This window comes from Trichosurus vulpecula, chromosome 1, assembly GCF_011100635.1.
Source record: "Trichosurus vulpecula isolate mTriVul1 chromosome 1, mTriVul1.pri, whole genome shotgun sequence".
Classification (NCBI taxonomy): Eukaryota; Metazoa; Chordata; class Mammalia; order Diprotodontia; family Phalangeridae; genus Trichosurus; species Trichosurus vulpecula.
This window is the reverse complement of record NC_050573.1, coordinates 468066975-468083744: the sequence shown is the minus strand read 5'-3', so window position 1 is coordinate 468083744 and position 16770 is coordinate 468066975. Positions and strand designations below refer to the sequence as shown.

The window sequence follows — 16770 nt, the reverse complement described above, 5'->3', positions numbered from 1 at the left end:
AAAAATCAGAAGATTTGATTCATGTTCTTAGGGAGCTTACAATCAATCCTGGGGGACAAAGCAGGTACAACTACAATGAGCCCCATGAGAATAACACAAACAAAATGTAAGCTGGTTCAAAACAATCTATCATGAATTTAATAGCTGAGTGCTGAGGAGGGAAACAGAAGAAGGAAATGGTCAGTGAGGGGTCCAGGGTGACTTCTTAGAGGAGGTGGATTTGGAGTCAATTTCTCAAAGGTACAATGGATAGGAAAGGGTTGGACAGAGAGGAAAGAAGATATGTTTTGGGGGGCGGGGTGGAGAATACCAGAAGTGTTTGTGAAATCTTCGTGGCAGTATTTTCCTCTAATATTTCAAGGTTTCACAAATATTCATATATATACATATATGTATTCATATATATGTATATATACATACATATATACATGAATCATGTTATATATATCATGTTTTATAGATATGTATACATGAATCATGTAATTATTTATTAAAATATTATTAGACTAGGCTATTAGGAAGCCAGGTGGTGTAGTAGATAGATCACTCGGCTGAAGGTCAGGAAGACCTGAGTTCAAATTCAGCCCCAGATACTTCCTACCTGTGTGAGCAGGGGCAAGTTATTTAACCTCTGTTTTACTTACCTCTAGCACCAACCTCCCAGAGTCATTGTGATGATTAAATGAGATAACTGTAGAGCACTTAGCACAGTGCCTGGGCACATAGCAAGCGCTATATAACTGTAAGCTATTCTTTGTCTCCTTCTTTTTCTTACTATTATCTGTAAAATGGGGCTAATAATAAAAGCACCTACCTCCCAGGGCTGTTGTGAGATAATAATTGTACAGAGCTTGGCACATAGTATTGTATAAATGTTAGCTGTTATTATTTTTGTTATGAGTTAGTCTAATAAATAGTTAATTTATTTATTATTTAAATCTATTAATTAATTTATAATGGGCAAATTATTTTTTATTACGTTAATGGGAGTTTCTTAAATTAAGGGGAATTCGAAGAAACACCCTGGCTTATGTATTTCATTAAACTTCATCAAAGCTGCTCCCAAGTGAATATTTCATATCCAACCACCACCCCACCTAATTCCAGATGAGATGATAATGTTTGTAATTGCAGCAAAGGGGCAGAGTCATGAGTCAGCTGTTTCGCCGTGCCTTGGCCCCAGTGCCTTCCTTGGCCATGGGTACCTTGGCCGCTGTGCCTGCAGAGCTGATGCTCTGAGTCAGAAATGCATCTCGACTTTAAAAGTCAGCAAGACGGCAGTGAGCAAAAGGCACAAGGACGTGCATTGCATGATTCTCAGAGGTTTGCTCAAGAAGGTTTTTCTTCCTCCTTTATCTTTTTCCTCCAGCCCTATCTTCTTTTTCTTTCTTGGTTTTCAGTTCATCCTTACTAGTAGCTCTCTGATCCAGACTCCTCTTCTCCAACTAGTCTATGAACAGAGTCATGAAAAGTCAGTGGAACCTGAGGACAAAGGAGAGAGAGAGAGAAAGAGAGAGAGAGAGAGAAATACCTTAGATTTGCATAGCACCTTCCAGTTTACAAGCCCCCTTTTTCATTTGATCCTCACAACAACCCTGGGAGGCAGTCCAGACAGCTATTTTAGAGACCATAGAAACAAAAGCAAGAAAGGACTTCCTCAGTTTAAGGGGATTGAAGCCTACAGAAATTAAGTGACTTGCCCAAAATCACAGGTGATCAGCCTCAAAAGCAGAATTTGAACTCAGGGTCTCTTAACCCAATGGCCTCTTTCCCTGCACCATACTTCCCTCTAAGAACAATTTAGGTTAGGAGCAGCTAGTCACACAACCTAAGGGGAAGGGGGGTTGTGGGGAGAGGTTGGGGTGGAAAGCCGGGACTTGAGCTCAGGTCACCTGACTCTGACGTTGCTTTCCCATTCTGTATTCCATTCCATGCTCCATGAAAGTCTCTGGAATTTCCATTCTGATCTACTTCCACACACCAGTCATTACTACTGTCCGTGGCATCTGAAAAGCAGCATGAGTCAGTCCAACATGGATACAAATACTTAAGCAACCAGGGTGAATTATACACCAAAAATACAGACAGGAAGTTTCTCTTATGCAAAAACACTTCAGGAACGGAAGATGAGGAACATTATGAAAGCCCAGATGATGTTGTAAACCTTGTTATCTACTACATTCCACACTTAAAATAGATAAAATTGGAGCCGAAAAGAAAATGGTGAGCTTCTTACAGGGAAATAAATACAATGAAATATTTCACTGCATACTTTCTTACTCTTACTGCTCCGTGCCACCTCATCATTCTTTCCTTCTTTTCCAATTCTAGTGTGATATCAATACTCTCTAAGAGTGTGGGTGTCTGGATTTCCTTGTAATTGACCACTGGGGAAAAAAAACTTTCTACTGAATGGAACAATATTGTTGTCATTCGGTTATGTCTGATTCTTCATGACCCATTTGGGGTTTTCTTGGCAAAGATACTGGAGTGGTTTGCCATTTCCTTCTCCAGTTCATTTTTACAGATGAAGAAACTGAGGCAAACAGGGTTAAGGATGTGGCTATTAAATGTCTGAGGCCAGATTTGAACTCAAGTCTTCCTGACCCCAGACCCAGTGTCCTGTCCACTGTGCCACCTAGCTGCCCAAGTAGAGTAGTAGGTACACTGAAAAGTGAAAATGAGAATTCTAGACTTATTTCCCTTCTTTGACCCTGAGCTAGTCACTGAACTTCAATCTGATCATAAATTAAAGGTGTTTGTGTGGGGGAAACATTTAAAACCCCATCAACTCTTTCTTCATTTACCTCATTAATTATCATCAGGATAAATCATATGATCTCTAGGAAACACTGCGAGATCTTTGAGGAAATTTTGTGTTGTGACAGGTAGAACACAGAATTAGAGGTCATAAAATCCTGGTTCCAAACTACAATACTAACTTTAAAGAATTAATTTAGACTTTTTGCATGTTTGCCCATCTGTAAAATGGGACTAATAATTCTTACTTATCTACCACTATTTTCTTTTTTTTTTCAAATTCTACCACTTTTTTCTTTTCACAATTTCCTTTTCTGTTAATTAAAGAATTTGTTTTCTTTGTCTCTACCAGGATGTTATATTCTGTAATATGTTTTTTTAAAATCCCAATCTGTAATTTCATTATTGTAATTTATTTTAGGGGGCAACTAGGTGGTATAGTGGATAGAGGGCTGAGCCTGGAGTCAAGAAGACTCCTCTTTCTGAATTCAAATCCAGCCTACGACACTTCCTAGTTGTGTGACCCTGGAAGACTCCTCTTTCTGAATTCAAATCCAGCCTACGACACTTCCTAGTTGTGTGACCCTGGGCAAGTCACATAACCCTGTTTGCCTCAGTTTCCTCATCTGTAAAATGAGCTAGAGAAGGAAATGGCAAACCACTCCAGTGTCTTTGCAAAGAAAACCCTAAAATGGGGTCACAGAGAGTTGGACACAACTGAAAGACAATTGCAATTTATTTTAGAGAGTTCTGAAACTTCTCTCATTTTATTTTCCCAAAAATAATTTCAGGAGACAAAAAGTTCCTGTGGAAATAAACAAATCTGTTTTTAAAATTATACCAACATGTAACACTTGGATAAAACTATATTAACACAACTTCTCACCTGTTTAAGTACTAGGCATGTTTCCCTCCCAAGCAAAACCCTTACATGGAAACCAAGCTAGAGATAGCATATCCCTGAGGCAGTTCATTCCTAATTTACAGATTCTGGAAGGTGGGGGAAAGGAGGAGCAGGTCTGGACCTGTGGGGTTTTTTTTCAGTGTTGTTCAAGAAGGAACTCCTTCTATGAAAAGTCTCTCTATCTGTGTAGATCAGCAACTTTTCTATAATTTAAAGTCTTAGGGAGTTGCCTGAGAACGATGGAACTTGCCTATGGTCACACAAGTAGCATGTGGAAGAGACAGGACTTGAATTCAGGTCTTCTTGACACCAAGCCCTGGCCCTTTAGACACTACACTGGGGTGGGGAACTGTACTACACCATTGACCTCTAGTCTTACAGATAGTGGGCATAAAAGTGCTTTTTTTTTTTTTGAGGCAATTGAGGTTAAGTGACTTGTCCAGGGTCACACAACTAGTGTCTGAGACTGGATTTGAACTTGGGTCCTGCTGACCCCAGGGCCAGTGTTCTATCCACTGCGCCACCTAGCTGCCCCCCCAAAATGCTTTCGTAAGTATAAAGTATGACCTCAGTTAAGATGGTCACACAAAAGGTTACAGAGGAGCCAGGACTCTTCTGTAGGAGCCTAAAGCAGTGTCCTCCTTAAGGTCAATACCAACCCACATGATACATTATGTTAAATAATGACCATGGGATCCCAAGAAAAAGATCCAGTAAACCTCTCCAGTCAGCCCAGGTCTACACAAAAAGACAACCAGCAGTTGCAGGTGCTAAAAGTAGAGGCTGTTGCCAGAAAAGTCATCAAGAACACGGGTAAACAAAGCTGACTAGCAAACTTTAAGAGGGGAAGGAAGACCTCCACAGTACCCTAACCAGGGAAGGTACAAGGGGATGGAAGCCTACAGTAGTACACTGATAGGGAAAACCCCAGAAGAGAGGGAAGCTAGTGGTAGGTAGCACCTCAACTAGGAATGTCCTAGAAGGATGGAAGATTTAGCATTACAACCAGGGACATCCTAGGGCCAGGAGGGCAAAAGATAATGATGCCCCAATCAGGAACACTGAAGGAGGACAAGAAAAGCAGAGAGTTCTGACCAAGGATACTAACATCTGTCAGTATTCTGAGCATAGATATACCAGGGGAGGTGGAAGTCTGTGTCAGGAATCCAGGAAATAGCTATTATAAACAAATTGGAACTTACTACTCCATTCAAGATTTTGGAAAAGGATGGAATCTATCCTTGGCACAAAGTCCCAAATCAGGAACTGAGGCAATAGATATAAGTAATCAGGAGACACAAAATTCTATGAAGAATAACAACCTGGAAAAACCTACACGATATAATGCTGAGTGAGTGGAGCAGAGCCAGGAGAACATTATACACAACCCTAGATATATGGATTCTGTGAGTACTAACCCTGATAGACTTTGCTCTTCTCAGCAACACAAGGTGCAAAGACAACTCCAAAGGACTCACGATGGAGAATACTATCTATATCCAGAGAAAGAACTATGAAGTATGAATGCAGATTGAGGCACACTTTATGCTCTCCTTTTCTCCCCTTTTTTCTCTCTTTTGTTTTTATTTTTTTAGGGGGGGGTTTGGTTCTGTTTCTTCTTTCTCATGATTTATTCCATTGGTCATAATTCTTCTCCACAACTTGACTAGTATGTAAATAAGTTCGATGTGAAGTTATACATAGAAGATATATTGGATTCCATGCCATCTTGGGCAGGGAGGTAGGGAGGAAGGGAAGAAAATCTGGAAGTCAAAATTATGTAGAACCAAGTGTTGTAAACTAAAAATTAAAAAAAAAATTTAAATTCTACGAAGAATATGAGTCAAGTGATTCTAAAGAGATAAACCCAGAGAAAGAGAATAAGGCCATAAGAACTAAAAGCAGAGCCTCAGAGGGAAAAAAATGCCTTAGTCATAATAACAGAAGACTATGTAGAAGAAATGAAACAAGAGAGCTTCGGAGGAAAGAATCAGAAGGAGAATAAATATTTTGTAATAAAAGGTAGGAAATTTTGCCAAAGTAGAAAACTCTCTGAAAATTAGAATGGAGCAAAAAGAACTTAATGACTTCATGAGGCAACAAGAAATATCAGAACAAACTCAAAAGATTGAGAAAAAATAAGAAAATGTGAGGAATCTACTATCAGAAACAACTCACCTAAAAACAGATCAAGGAAAGATAATTTATTATTCACTTTGACATCTCTCTATAACCCCCCCCAAAAAATAAAAGAAGTATAGATTCCAAAATCATAAATGGAAACTGTCTAGACCTTTTAGAGCCATAGGGCAAAATGAATATAGAAAGAGTCTGTCAGTAATCTCCAGGGAAAAAAAACAAAAACTCTCAGAAATATAGCCAAAACTAAGAGCTTCCAGGTGAAAGAAAAAAATAATGCAAAGAGCCAGGGTGAGAGGAAGGGGAGGAGGAAAGAGTTCAAGTAATAAAGAACTACAGTTAGAATCACACAAGACCTGGAAGCTACAGTCATTAAGAAGAGAAAATCTTGGAATATGATATTCTGAAAGGCAAAATATAAAGGCTCATAGCTAAGTCTAACTTAAGATGGAATATGCTCCTACATGGTAAAAAATAGATCTTCAAAGGCATATAGAGTGTTCAAGTATTCTTGATAAAAAGACAAGACCAGAGTAGAAATTTCAAAATGCAAACACAGGAGTCAAAAGAAAGATTTGAGCAACTAGAAGGTGCTAAATTATGATGAAGCACTCATATTGAATGGGGGGAGTTGTCTACATAACCCTAATGACTTCAAGGGTCATGGTAGGAATTAAACAACAGAAACAAAGACAAAAGGCAATTTTATTCTGTTTTGATGGTTCTAAGAAAGAAAAGAAAAAGGGAGGAAGAAGAATATACTAGAGAAAACACAGGTAAGAAGGGCTGGAATTACTATTCCTCATAACTAGGGAACATGAGAAGAAGAATATACAAAAATAGAGAGGAGGGGCTACAGTTATCAGATGAAACATCAACCTTATATGAACTGAGAGGAAAAGTAGGCACCAAATGTACATGGCTTTCTTAAGGAGTTTAGCCATGAAAGGAAAGAAAAAAATAGGATAACAATCAAGGATGAATGGATCAAGAGAGGGGTAAAGTATGGGAGTAAATAGAAGCAAAACAAACTTCAACTTTGAAGTATGGATCATAAAGGGAGAATTAAAAGGGAGTAAAGAAAGTACAAGAATCTATGATCAAGGTCTAGGCAAGAGAAAGAGAGGAAGGGCAGTAGAAAAGAATCAGATCTCTGCAGTGATAGATCACTAAGGTTAATCAAATTACTTCCCTTTCCCTACTTTTTTGATAAAGAGGTTTGTGGGAGAAAAAAATGTTGAGGGTATAATACAGAGAAATGCACAATTAGCCACATTGGCCATGAATGTAAATTAATGGACTGGCCCATGACATAGAAGAGGATTGCAGACCTGATTAGAAAGCAGAATCCATCAATATGTTGCTTATAGGTTTACACTTGGAACAAAAAGAGTTAAGATGAGAGGGTGGGACAAAATTTGTTGTGCTTTGTGAAATCAAAAGAGCAGGGGCAGGTTTTTTCTTAATTTCAGATGATGTAATAGTAAAAATAGAAAGGATAAAAATAAATGAATAGAAAACTACATTATGTTTAAAGATGCCATGGAAAATGAAACAATAGCAATTCTTGACATTTATACATTCAATGGCATAGCTTCTAAGTATCTAAAGGAAGAATTTAATCAAATTATAGGGAAAATCTATACCAAAATTATAAAGTTGGGGACCTCCTTTCACACCTACAAAAATTTAATTAAAAATAAATAAAAAAGAAGTTAAAAACTGAATGGAATTTTAGAAAAATTAAATATGATAGCTTTTTGGTGATTGTTTAATAGAATTAGAAAGGAATATAGGAATTCCTCAGGTTAGTATAGGACCATTATGAAAACTGACAATGTACTAGGACACAAAAATCATAATACTAATTACAGAAAAGAAGAAATATTAAATAAAAAGAGTAGTCAATCAAGAACTTTTGAAGAAAGTATTCAAACTGAATTGGAGAATAAATAATGTCACGTTAACCTAGAGTTTGAAAACCCAAGGATCCCAGCTATTGAGGCAAAAAATCACAACCTGACAAAAAGTGTTGGGAAAACTAGAAAGCAGTCTGGAAGAAACTGAGCAGAGACTAACATCTCACACTATTTACCAAGATAAGCTCCAAATGGGTACATGATTTAGACATAAAGGTTTATATCTTCAGCAAATTAGTGGAGTGTGGAAAAAAAATTACCTGTCAGGTCTATGGAGAGGGGAAGAATTCATAACAAAAAATAGATAGAGAGGTTCACTGGAAATAAAATGGATAATTCTGATTATATAAAATTAAAAAGTCTTGCATAAACAAGACAAATGCAGCCAAAATTAGAAGAAAATCAGGGAATGGGAGGGAAAATCTCTGCAACAAGTTTCTCTGATAAAAGTATAATTTCTCAAATATATATGGAACTGAGCCAAATTTGTAAGAATAAGAGGCATTCTATAACTGATTAATGATCAAAGGATAAGAATAGGAAGTTTTCAGAGGAAGAAATAAAAACCATCAATAATCATGTGGGAAATAGCTCTAAATCACTAATAATTCAAAAATGCAAATTAAAATGACTCAGGTACCTCTTCATATCAAAGAGATTAGCTAAGATGACAGGAGAGGAAAATTACAAATACTGAAGGTAATGTGTTAAAATTGATATATTAATGCATTGTTGGTGGAACTGTAAATTAGTCCAACCATTCTGGAGAGCAATTTAGAACTATGTCAGAAAACTATTAACATGTGCATACCCTTTGACACAACAATTCCATTACAAAGCCTACACCCCAAAGAGATCAAGGAAAAAGGGAAAGGATCCATATGCATAAAAATATTTATATCACCTTTTTGTAGTGGCAAAGAATTAGACATTGAGGGGATGCCCATCAGATGGGAATGACTGAACAAATTATGCTATATAAATGTGTTGAAATACTTTTGTACCATAAGAAACTATGAAGGGAATGGTTTCAGAAAAAACCTGGGGAAACGTACATGAACTGATGCAGAGTGAGATGAAGAGAACTAAAATAACAATTTGCAGAGTAATAGCAATATTGTAAAGATAATTGATTGTGAAAGATTTAGTAAATCTGATCAATGCAATGATCCATCACAATTGCAAAGCATTCATGATGAAAAATGCTATCCACCTCCAGATAGAGAACTTATGGACACAAAGTACAGGTTGAGAAGGACAGAGCCAAGATGGTGGAGAGAAGCCAGGAAGTTGCTTGAGCACTCTGCAGTTTACCTCAGAAACAATGTTAAATCAAGCCTCTAAACTGATTCTGGAATGACAGAACCCACAAAAAGATGGAGTGAAACAATCTTCCAGCTGAAGTTGGAAGGACTTCAGGAAAGGTCTGTCTTACTTAGGTAAAGGGGGAGCAGAGGCCAGCACAGGTAGTATCCAAAGAAGCCAGCGGGAGGCTCTTAGCCACAGCACAGATCAGCGCCTGAGGCCCCACGTCCTGGCTCAGCAGTAGTACAGCAGGCCAGCTGGGAGGCCTCCAGTCCCAGCACAGCAGGAAAACCGCCAGCCCTGGAACCTAGGGCACAACAGGCATGCCTAAGCTGGGCCACCCCTGCCCCCCAGCACAGTGGGCAAGCTGCCAATCCCAGAGGCCCTTTTGCACAAAGCTAGTGACCAGGACCCTGACACCCAGTGCAAGAATCTTGGAACAATGCCTCTTGTACTCCAGGAGAATAGCTCAACTTTTTAAAATGAGCAAAAAACAAAAAGAGCTCTGACCATAAAAAGTTACTATGGTGACAGGGAAGCTCCAAACAAACTCAGAAGAGGACAATAATGTCAAAATACTTACATGTGAAGCCTCAAAAGAGAATATGAATTGGTCTCAAGTCCAAACAATCTTCTTGGAAGAGCTAAAAAATGATCTTAAAAATCAAATAAAAAAGGTAGAAGAAAAAATGGGAAAAGAAATGAGAGTTATGCAAGAGAATTATGAAAAAAGAGTCAACAGCTTAGAAAAGAAAGCACAAAAATTGACTAAAGAAAACAATTCCTTTAAAAATAAAATTGTCTATAGTCATATGAAAAAATGTTCTAAATCATTATTGATTAGAGAAATGCAAAGTAAAACAACTCTGAGGTACCACATCACACCTATCAGATTGGCTAACATGACAAAACAGGAAAATGATAACTGTTGGAAAAGACATGGGAAAATTGGAACACTGATGCATTGTTGGTAGAGATATGAACTGATCTGACCATTCTGGAGAACAATTTGGAACTATGCCCAAAAAGCTATGAAACTGTACTTACCCTTTGATCCAGCAATACCACTACTTGGTCTGTATCCCAAAGAGATCATTAAAAAGGGAAAAGAATCCACATGTAAAAAAATATTTATAGCAGCTCTTTTTGTGGTGGCAAAGAATTGGAAATTGAGGGGATACCCATCAATTGGGGAATGGCAGAACAAGTCGTGGTATATGAATGTAATGGAATACTATTGTTCCATAAAAAATGATTAACAGTAAGGTTTCAGAAAAACCTGGAAAGACTTACATGAACTGATCCTGAGTGAAGTGAGCAGAACCAAGAGACCAGTATCAAAAATGAAAAGAGTGAATTCATCACCAGTGAAGAGGAAATTAAAGCAATAATTAGGAACTTTCCTGCCCAACTGTATGCCAATAAACTTGATAATCTAAATGAAATGGATGAATATTTACAAAAACACAAATTGCCCAGATTAACAGAAGAGGAATTAAAGTACTTAACCTCATTTTAGAAAAAGAAATTCAACAAGCCATTGATGAACTCACTAAGAAAAATATCTCCAGGGCCAGATGGATTTACAAGTGAATTCTACCAAACATTTAAAGAACAATTAATTCCAGAACTATATAAACTATTTGGAAAAACAGGCAAAGGAGGACTCCTAGGAAATTCTTTTTATGACACATATATGGTGCTGATACATAAATCAGGAAAAGCCAAAACAGAGAAAGAAAATTATGGATCAATTTCCTAACGAATATTGATGCAAAAATTTTAAATAAAATATTAGCAATTTATCACCAGGTGGGATTTATACCAGGAGTGCAGGGCTGGTTCAATATTAGGAAAACTATTAGCATGATTGACCATATCAATAGCAAAACCAACAGAAATCATATGATTATCTCAATAGATGCAGAAAAATCTTTTGACAAAATACAGCAACCATTCCTATTAAAAACACTGGAGAATATAAGAATAAATGGAGCTTTCCTTAAAATGATAAGTACTATCTAAAACCATCAGCAAGCATTATCTTTACTAGGGATAAGTTAGAAGCCATCCCAATAAGATCAGGGGTGAAACTAGAATGCCCATTATCATCGCTATTATTCAATATTGTACTAGAGATGTTAACTTTAGCAATGAGAGAAGAAAAAGAAATTGAAAGAATTAGACTAGGCAATGAGGAAATAAAACTATAAGCATTAGCAGATAATATTGTAGTATACTTAGAGAATCCTAGAGAATCAGCTAAAAAGCTACTTGAAATAATTAACAACTTCAGCAGTCACAAGACATAAAATAAACCCACATAAATCATCAGCATTTCTGTATATTACCAACAAAGCCCAGCAGCAAGAGATAGAAAGAGAAATTCCACTTAAAATAACTGTAGACAATATAAAATATTAGGGAGTCTACTTGCCAAGACAAACCCAGGAACTATATGAACAAAATACTTTTCACACAAATCAAGTCAGATCATTAGAAAAATATCAATTGCTCATGGTTAGGCTGAGCTAATATAATAAAAATTACAATTCTACCTAAATTAATTTACTTATTCAGTGCCATACCAATCAAACTATGAAAAATTATTTTATAGACCTAGAAAAAAAGAATAACAAAAATAATAACAAAATTAATCTGGAAGAACAAAAGGCCCAGAATATCAAGGGAATTAATTTAAAAATGTAAAGGAAGATGGCCTGGCCCTACAAGATCTAAAACTATATTAAAAAGCAGTAAGGAGAATTCATATTAAATGAAACTGTGTTGAACAACTAATTATTTGGAACTAATATCGCCAATTTTGTTGACATATTATTGATACTATTTTATAACATACAAAATAGATAGATATTTACAAAATATAAAAAAATTTATATTAGAAGCATGAGAAGTAGATAATTTAAATAATGAAATCTTTTTTAAAAAGTAATTGAACAAGCCATAAATAAACTCCCAAAGGGGAACAAACAGGATCAGATGGATTTACAAGTGAATGCTATCAAAAATTCAAATAATAATCAAGTCTAGTAATTATAGAAAGTATAAAAACATTAAAAATAAGGGGTCCTACCAAATTCCTTCTATGAAACATGTATAGTCTTGATATCTAAACTGAGACAGAAAAATCAAAGAAAGAAAACTATTGCTCAACATCTCTAATGAATATTGACAGAAAATAATAAAAATGTTAATGAAGAGACTCTATAGCAGCATATTAAAAAGATTATACACTATAATCAGGTTGAATTTATACCAGGGACAAAGAGTTTGTTCAGTATTAGGAAAACTATAAATATAATAGATCATATTAATAAAAATGATGAAATTACACGATGATTAGTGCAGAAAAAGCCTTACTGCCCATTTCTGGTTTTTTAAGATGTTGAAACACAGAAATAAATGGATCTTTTAAAAATATGATAAATAGAGTCGATCTAAAATCAAGACACTAGAGTCCTTTTCATCAAGATCAGGATAAAGATCAGTATGTCCATAATTATTGCTAGTGCTCGATATTGTTCTAGAAACACCAGTTCTAGCAATAAGACAAAAGAAATAAATCGAGGGAGTAAGCATAGGCAAATAGGAAATGATAACTTTTTTGCAGATGGTATGATGGTCTACTTGGAGATTTGACTAAAAATTAATTGAAACAACTGATAACTTCAACAAGATACAAAATAAAGCCGTACAAATCATCACCTTTCCTGGTTATTAAAAACTCCATAAGAAGAGAAATTTAATTCAAAATAATTACGGAATTTATAAAATATTTGAGAATCTCTCCGATCAAAACACACACAGAAATTGTATGAGTACAACAACAAAACACTTTACAGAAGTAAGAACCAATCTAAACAACTGGACAAATATTATGGCTTATGACAGGACCATGACAATAATTTTTAAATGGCAATACCATATAAATTTATTTATTTACTCAATGCCATACCAAAGTTAGTTTATATCATTATTTTTTCTAAAATAATAATAAAACTAGTCTAGCAGAACAAAAGATTAAGAATCTGAAGGGAAATAATTTTTAAGTGGGCAGTAAGGGGACTTAGCAATATATTGTAGCAATAATAAAAATTTAGTTGGTACAGTTTAAAAAATAGAAAAGCTGATCAGTAGGAGAAGTAGGCAATAAAATCAGTAGGAGAGATTAGAAACATAAGACCCAGAAGCAAATGAAAGAGGTAGCATTTTTTTTCAATAAACCCAAAGACACCAACTACCAGCAAGGGATACACTATTAGACAACAGTCTGGCAGAAATCTGGTTTAGACCAGTATTTCAAACCAGATACCAGAATATTTTCTAAATAGATATACAATCTGATATATATTATATGCATATCATATATACATATATATAATATAAAAGATCATTTAATAAATAAATCAAAGAAGTTGGGAAGGAGATCCCTTTTGCAAATATGGATAGGAAAACTCATGACCAAACAAGGAATTAGTCAATCAACTAACCAATAGTTAAAGTTAAACTATGTGCCAAGTACAATGCTAGAATAAATAAGGGAATAAAATAATCCTTTCTCACAAGAAGCATGTATTCTAATGTATAGACAATAAATGCTTATATAACTATAGGCTAGGTACTCCATTATAATTTCATTGGTATAGGGAACTCCCATGTGAGGAATCTCCTACTGCTGTAGGTCAGCAGCTACTCCTCTAAAACTTACAGTTTTAGAGTATTGCCTAGAGCAGTGGTTCACAAACTTTGCAGGATTACTCTTTACCCTTTATTCTCTTAAAAATTGAGGACCCCCCCAAAGAACTTTTTTTAATGTGGATTACCTACAGATATTTGCTGTATTATAGATTAAGACATTTTAGTATTATTATAAAAATTACTTTGACCTATTTGACCAAATTTTTAGCCTCCCTGAAAGGGTCTAAGGGACATTCAGGGTCCCCAAACCACACTTTTGAGAACTACTAGCCTAGAGCACTGAGAACTTTTATGACTTGCCCAGGGTCACATAGCCAGTATGTGTCAGGGGTAGAATTTGAACCCAGGTCTTCTTGGCCAGTGCAATCCTCTCTGCCATTTGACTTCTCTCTTAATAAGTATAAAGAGAATAAATTCAAAGTAGTTAACCACAAAACAGTTTGAGAGGTACTGATAGAGACGATCACAGGACATAACTTTAGGACATTATTTTGATTACATAAAATTGAAAAGTTTTTGCACAAACAAAAACAATACAGTCAAAATTACAAGGGATATAGTTAATTCGGAAGAAAACACATTTGCTGCAAACTTCTGTAATAAAGGTCTTATATCCAACACTGTGCCTATAGTGTTGTGCTTACATAAGAAACTTTGGATGATTTAAAATGTCCAAGATCTTTAGGCTTTCAGAGGTTGAAATTCAGAGTGCCTTAAGCTATAAGCTCTATTAATTCAATAGAGGAAAGAGACCAGGTGAATGGCTTTGAGGTTCTAGATCAGGCAGGTGGCCTTTAGCTCCTGGAGCAGAAAGAAGGATCCATGTTCAGAGGGTAAAGAAGGATGGATGCCATTTTGCTGGCTTTCCTGAAATCTCTCAGTCAAAACCCAAAGAAACGAAAGACCCTCAACGTTCTGACATTTTTGCCATTCCCTGTAAAATATCAAGTCATTTTTGGTGGGGAGCAGAGTTCTCACAGGGTATAGGAAAGGGATTCAAAAGTGACAAGGCAGTCAAGGCTAGAAACAGGGATCCAGAGATGGGTTTCTGGGAAGTCTTTCTCCTTTTGAGAAAGAAATGAATGGAGGAGGGGTCAGAGGTCAAAAGCAGTAGGAAAGCTGCTGGGGAACAAGAATGAAGAGGGTAGAAAGTCACTTCTTACAGCCACAGGCATTGATATCACCCCCAAGCAAGTGACTTCTGACATAGTAAGGAACTTACCAGCTCTGAATTCTGTTTCCTCCATTCAGACGTCAATATTTCTCTGGCCTTCCTCGGATGGAACCCGTATCTTGGAGTCAGGAAGACCTGAGCTCCCTGGCTGAGTGACCCTGGACACATCACTTAAGTATTCAGTACCTCAGTTTCCTTATCTGTAAAATAAAAATAGTGATAACTACGTTCCAGGTTTGCTGTGAGACTAAAATGAGACGATCTTCGTAAAAGTCCTTCACAAATCTGAGTGCCATATATAAATGCTACTTTTTTTCTTCTGCATTCTTTGGCAGAAGCAAATCCAAGATAATACATATTTTTTTACTCAAACTCTCACAAATCCACTTAGCTCCCCTGAATGCCCCTACTATCACTGCCTCACATCTCTTCTCCCTAGTTTCAAAATTCCCCCATAATCTTTATGATAAGGTTACCACCGACCCAGTCATTCCTCCCTGATGCCAAAAAAAATTAAAAAAATAAAAAATAAAAATAAAAAAACCAATCCAAGACAAATCTTAGCAACTCACTCCCACACCCAGTCACCTGCACTTCTCACTCCCACACCCCCTCTCTTTTTGTTGTCCCGGGTCCTCAAACTTTCCTCCTACATGTAGTCCCTCTGGACTTCCTCCCAAGGCAGTATTTTCAAAGTTTCCCAGGAATATTTACATCATACAACTTTAAGCACCTGGCTACCTACCAATTCAGGGTGACAGAAATTGCAAATGGAAAACTCTGGTTGGAATTGTTAAATTCCTTTCATTAATATAATATCAATAGTAGCATAACCTATCAAGTACTATCTCAAGGTGAGGGGAAGTGCAGCGTTGGCTTCGATTTAAAGAAAGTGAATCTGAGTCACAGTAAGGTCCTGAAATGACTTCAACATGAGCTCATTGTGCCTATAAAACCCAGGGAACTGGGTGATGTGAACTCTAGCTAGACAGACAGGAGCACTTTGTTTTCGACCTACATTGTCATGAGATGTTATCGCCATCAACCACGTGTGTCGTCACCATCTGCATTTGGCGGTAGCCGCCTTTGGGCACTCACACCAACCTCGTGCCAGGTAACGCTTGCGATCCTGCAAAGAGAATTCTATAGCCAGAATGGGGCCCCGTGCTCTCAATAGCAGGACATGGCTACCACCTGCTGGAGAGTATAAATTATGGCAGTGGCCTGGAATTAAAATGAAGTGGTGGAGAAATGTTGTTTGCTTCGCATTATCCTGTCAGAACCAAAGCGGGGGAGGCAGGGGCTGGGATGGGGGGTGGGGTGAGGGGGTGAAGTTGGGGAAGTACCCACGCTACAATAAAACCGAATTATTTCTCCCATCGTGTTCACCAGAATCCTCCCACCAGACTCCATCGTAATTTAGGATTGGCTAAACTATAAAAGGGATGATACAAGGAATCAGAGGAAAAGATCTAGAGAACTTTTCAGATTTCATCTCTATCCCTTCACTGCTGAGGTTGATAAGGGACCCTGATAAATGTCAGGATCAGGGTGATCTTCTAGAAAGAAAAAGCTGTTGTAGCTGACTTTTCCCTGATCCCGAGGGGAATGTAATCAGCCAATCAGATGATGGGAAGACTAGTTGAATTCCCACTATCTTTAATGATAGCCAGTTGTGAGGCTTGCTGCAAACACAACCACATCTACTCTTCTCCCATCACAGGCTCTCATTCCACACCTTCCTTCTGAGCCCTTCAGGCAATTAGAAGCAAACATTCCCCTATCAGGGCATCTACAGCAGCAGCTACAGAGGTGTCATTGATAAAATTCCTGTCCCCAGCCTGCCCACC

At 36.9% G+C, this 16770-nt stretch overlaps 1 long non-coding RNA gene across 1 annotated transcript; it reads right to left on the bottom strand.

Moving 5' to 3' along the window:
• Positions 1-932: 932 nt before the first annotated feature.
• Positions 933-16047, bottom strand: LOC118834422. The gene is made up of 4 exons (XR_005009350.1): positions 15939-16047; positions 14969-15120; positions 1893-2006; positions 933-1482 (listed from the first exon to the last, which is right to left on the bottom strand). It is a non-coding gene; the product is annotated as an uncharacterized LOC118834422 (long non-coding RNA).
• Between the last annotated feature and the right edge of the window lie 723 nt (positions 16048-16770).